Genomic DNA, 6135 nt, shown 5'->3' on the forward strand with positions numbered 1-6135 from the left:
TTCACTTAGGCTCTTGCAAGAGTTATGACTACTATAGGAGACATGTTTATCTTTTCTTAACTCTTGTAGTATTTTCCTTCTTTCTTCTTCCCTTATTTTCTCTTTCTCATCTTGACTTATTTCTTCCACTCTTTTTTTTTCCTTTTTCTTTTCTCTCTTGTTTTTCTTTCCACAACTTAAGGGATCTCAAATCATCTAATATCTAATACAAGGGGTCCTTAGGAGTAGAACCCTTACCATTAACACTAGATGAAGAATGAAGACTCATGTTGATTTCTAAGTTGTGGTTCTTTCTTGTTAGGGGTTTTAAAACAAAAGGTAAAAGAAACTATGGTTGAAACTAGCCAAAATAAACACTAAAAGAGGTGTGAAAGATAAGGTAAAAACTAATTGGTAAAAGGCAAGCTATCTGGCGGTTTGACAATGGAAGGTAAAGGAAATAAGCTATGAAAGTAAGCAACAAATGTAAACTAGGTGAATCCTAAGAGTATTTGGATGACCACATTTAAGGTTCCCAAGAAAACACTCACAATCCTAAGGGAAAATTGCCTAAAATTATTACACACAAATGGAAGTAGGGTGACCTTTTGGTGGCTCCCAACTTACTTCCAATGAAAGGCCTTTTTGTTACAAAATGTGAAAGCAATGAAAGTAAGTAAATTGTCAATTACAAAATTACAAAAAGGTCCTCAATTTTGGTGGTTGTTCTCACTTTGGTGATTCACTCAATTTGGAGTGCTTCTTAGTCCAATAGCTCTTAAGGTGGTTGGCCCCCTTGCTTCTTGACTCAAATTCTTCATGGGATGGCACCAATCCTTCTTTCCAATTCCCTATATGGCAACTCACAAACAAGGAAACAAAGAGACAAGCAATAACCAAAGACAAAAAAAATGAAATGAAAGCTAAACCAATGGAGTTTTAACAAGATAATTTTTCATGGATTATTCAACAATTAAAGCAATGAAAAGGACATAGAAGCAAGCTAGGACTCAAAGAGAAACTTAGAATGGCTCTAGAGTAGAGTAAAAAAAACTAAAAAAAAAGACTTGACAAACCTCTAGCTTTGGAACTTGTTTTCACACTAATTTTCAATTGAAATTTCGGAACTAAGATTGGTATAAAATAGGCACCAATTATAGAACAAATTTTGAGCCAAAACAACAAGCACACTTCCCTTTCACCTTTTTTTTCTGGATACTGATTTTTCTGCCAAATTGTGTGATTTTTCTTATTTTTTCATTTTATCCAAATCACTTGGTTTATTTTTTCTAAATTTTTTCCCGATGTCTATAAAATTTAGTATAACTTTCAGCTTAAAATTCGAAGTGACCAATTCAAAATAATTTTTACAAGTTCGTATGTCCAAGCTGCCAGCACCAGCGATTTCAGACTTCAAATTTTTTTTTTTAGCATGGAATATTGATTGCCTTGGGCTTACTTTCAACCTTCCTATGTATGTTGAACTCACTAGGCTTGTTTACCACAGTTTTAGGAGTTCAATATTCACTTAGGATCAAAATTTCAGCCAGCAATTCAATCACCAAAACTCAAATTCACAATAGACACAATCATAAGGAAACCTAAAAGTTCAAGAAAAGGTTCACAATCAAAGACTCTCTAAGAATTTTGCATGAACATGTTAAGGACTAATTAACATGCAAGATTTGACTCAAATAAAATAATAGGCTAAAAGAATTTCATACACTCATGAACAAATGAGTTAGACAAAGAAACATGAAAAATAAAATTCAGCACAACATAAGAAATCTTATGTGACAAGTTTCATGCCTTCTATGACAAAACTACAATAGGTGAACAAGTCACTCTAGATTTTTGAGGTTTTCTTATACTTTAATGTTTTTTTAAGAATGTTATGGTTTAGGTTTCAGCCACAAAAATTAACAAGACAAAAGTCAAAGGAACCTAAACCCAACACAATTCATGGTTCAAGAACATGAACAAGAAATTTGAACCATAGAAAATCAAATCTAGCTTCTATAGCAAGATTAATCGGTGGAAACTCTAAAGAATCATGTTAACAACACTTAGCACAAGACATGTGGGGAGATACATGGAGAAAAATGAAGAAACAACAATGAAGGAGAAGGTAAAGCTGAAAATCAATGGAGTTTTAAGGAACACCTACTTGAAGCTCTTGTGCTCTGATACTACTTGATGGAAGCTTGCTTGAGGGGCTTCTATGGAGGCTAGATCTTTGAGCTTCAATGAGGTCCTTCAATGGTGATTTTCCACCATGGAGGTGTTGCGGAAGACAAAGGAGAAGAGGTGAGAGGAGGCGCCAACCACTAGGGAATAAGCCTTGGAAGAAGGAGCTTCACCACCAAGAATGTGTCTTGGATAAGAAGATTGGAGAGGATGCTTCAATGAAGGAAAAGAAAGAAAGAGAGAAAGAGAGAGGGGGGAGCACGAAATTGAAGGAGTAAAAGAGGAAGAGAAGTTAAACTTTGAGTTGTGTCTCACAAGACTTTCATTCATCCAAGTTATCACAAGTGTTACACATACTTCTATTTATAGCCTAGGTAGCTTCCTTGAGAAGCTTTCTTGAGAAACTTCGTTGAGAAGCTTTTTTGAGAAGCTTCCTTGAGAATCTAGAGCTTAACTACACACACCCCTCTAATAACTAAACTCGGCTCCTTGAGAAGCTTCCTTGAGAAGATTCTTAGAGAAGCTAGAGCTTAGCTACACATACCTCTCTAATAGGTAAGCTCACCTCCTTGAGATGAGAAGCTATAACTTAGCTACACACCCCCTATAATAGCTAAGTTCACCCCTATGCCAAAATACATGAAAATATAAAAAAAAAGTCCCTACTACAAAGACTACTCAAAATTCCCTGAAATACAAGGCTAAAACCCTATACTACTAGAATGGCCAAAATACAGGGCCTAAAAGAAGGAAAAACTTATTCTAATATTTACAAAGAAGAGTGGACCCAACCTTGGCCCATGGGCTCAAAAATCGACCCTGAGGTTCATGAGAACCCCAGGGCCTTCTTTAGTAACTCTAGCCCAATCCTCTTGGAGTCTTCTATCCAATACCCTTGGGGGGTAGGATTGCATCATTTTTTCCTTCTAAAGAAACTCTTCTAACTTAGAAACTTTTCTTCTCACTTACTCATGATGCACAAAAGATATGATATGGACTAAGATGCAACATTCAATTTAACAACCAATACAAATGTCACTCAAGGGAGTTAGGCATGTGAAAGAATAAACATCTTCAAGCTTTTCTCCAAGCTTGAAGCTTTAGTCTTCATGTTGTTCATGTTGCTCCCCCTATCTCTAACACAATCCATCAATTACACATTGTTTATCAATTTCCAACACCACAAGTTCCCTTATGTTATAAATTCACCATTTACCTAATCCTGATAATTAAGAGCACATCTAACTATTATTATAAACCTAGTGAGGCATTCAACATTATGAACCCTTACCCTCACAACATCCATGATTCTCTGTAAGTGTAAATTTCATAACATAGACATAAATTCCAAAGTTGGTATCATTATATTACTCACAAACCAATACTATAAATATTTGAAATTAGTTTGGAGACCACTTAAGCCATAACCATCATCGCTTAAGCCACACTGCTCCTAGTAATCACCCTACCCACAACTTTGACCTTGCTTAAGCCATAACATTTCTTGTTAAAGCTACCAATCATTGCTTAAGTGCTAGTGTAGACAGAGGCCATTTCAGACTTTTTCACCTACATCACTTGAGCCATAACCGTCATCGCCTAAGCTACCAGTCATCACTTAAGCCACATAAATCATCACCTTAATCTAGTGCTGATAGAGGTCATTTCACCTTTTGTAAACTACCATCACTTAAGCCAAGTGGGTTATGTAGAATTTTTGAAAATTTTGAATGATTAATTGCCTCTCATGGCTTCCAAGCTAAACAAAATTCAAATTTCACATGTTACCCTAAAATTTTGCAACTTTCTTGAGAAAGAATCTAAAGGAAGGAACATGGTGATCCAAGAGATTTCGTTTACTAACTATGGTTGTTGGTGCAGATGGAGGACGACCTAATCAACACAAAAGCAAGCTCCAATCAAATTTTGATTCGTGAATAAAATTTTAGAAAAAACCATTCACTAGCTTCTTGGTGGGATTGGAAAAATGAACAAAGAGGTCAAAAAAAGGGAAAATAAAGGTTTACCAATACAATAGCAAGCACCCAAGGAAGCTCTAGACAAAAAGAAAGACCTCTAACTGTGTAGAATTCTTTTCTCTTAGCTACAGTGGGGGATAGAAGCTTGGGTAGAGAAGAAGAAAATGAGAAAACAAGAAAGGAGGGAGAAGCTTTAGCATATAAGAGATTTGGAGTGGCTTTGGGCTTTTACTAGCCATCTAAGTGATTTTCCTATACATACCCCTTCTTACATGTGCCAACGCCCAAATTCAAGTTCAATAACCATTAAAGATCCCCCAAATACAAAACACATGGAATTTCATGCAATTTTTTTATTAGTGAGTTTATTAAATAATTTAAAATTTATTTTCTTTTGTATTTTAATCAAACACTTAGCCACGCAAATAAGAAACACTATGACATTGCAGTACTCACCATCATATTATGACTTGCCCCAAGGTTTTAATATATCTCCATATATAATCATGGTACTAGGTCTTAAATTTATAATTTTTAAGATAATTTTTATTAATTTGTTATGAAAATAGGCGATTCTTATTAGAAAAATTATACCCATGTCAAATCTTTTAAACAATTATTTTAGTCCATTTTTATTTAAAAATATAGTATTTATACTTTTCTATAGTTTATTTATGGTAAAACAATTCTATTGGAATTTTTACTAATGACTAGGGATATTTTGATCATTTAACATAGGAATATCATATAACTCCTAGAAAATTGTCAAAATTTATTAAACTACCTTAATTATTATTTTATGCTTAAAAGTATATTTTCTCTCACTCCTATAATTAATTTTATAATGTTTTCCTTGATATTATATTTTATTGAAAATTTAGGTATTTTTACAATTGTTTGACTTTGTTCCAAAATAATTTTCAAAATTTACAACTGAGTAGTTCTCAATATTTTGAGCTAGCTATGTCTCTCAAAATTTTACATTTCTCATTCAATTATGAAAAAATAAATACATGATAAATAATAAAACATTCAATACAATAAAATGGGGGTGTTACAATTAGAGATGAAAATTCTACTTAGACGGTACAATAGCCACAAAAATATCCATAAATAGGTAGAATAAATACTTGCTCTTTAAGGATGGATCTAGGACAAGTATTTACCCACAAAATTTAATGGGAATGGTGCGAGTGCTATAATACCCAACCTCTCCCATTCTTTCACTTATTATAAATGCAATAATTTAGTTACAATATTTTAAATTTATAATTATATATTTTATTATTTATTAATTTAATTAATAAAATGTAGTATTGATTATTGAAGTTTAAGAATTATAATATTGATCGTTAAAAATTATTATGTTTTTATGTTTAATTATGATGTATGTTTAAATGATTTAAAGTTGTGGTTGGATTATTTAATATTATGTTTGGATGATTTAAGAAGAAATTTTTAATTTAGTTGTATAAATTTTTAATTAATATTTTTTATTGATTTCTAAACTTTACATATAAGCAATGTGCTAGTATGAATTTATAGGTATCCAATGGATATATGGATGAGGATTAAAGTTATTACTCGCACAAGTATGGAGACAAGTATAAATATCGAGATAAATACTATAGTATCCTACCCAATCTTACACACTATCTTCCCTAGTTAATTACAAAAGCGGTCATTCACAAGCATGTAAGGGTAAACTTACTACATCCTAGATTAGGAAATAATCGTAATTAAAGGATGTCTTCAATCACAATTATTACGAATATTATATACCAATTTCATATAGTTAATCATTACAAGATAGGTAGGCACACCAAACAATTAACATGCAAACTACCATGACTATGAGACAGACTTAACTACAGACAAATTTCTTAATATTTGAGTGACCAATTCAAATGTGTTTCTAGACATGGTATAACAATAATAATAGACTTCTTGGATTCAAAAAGGTTGCACATTATGTAAATTGTTAGAAAAT

This window comes from Glycine max, chromosome 4, assembly GCF_000004515.6.
Source record: "Glycine max cultivar Williams 82 chromosome 4, Glycine_max_v4.0, whole genome shotgun sequence".
NCBI classification, from domain to species: domain Eukaryota; kingdom Viridiplantae; phylum Streptophyta; class Magnoliopsida; order Fabales; family Fabaceae; genus Glycine; species Glycine max.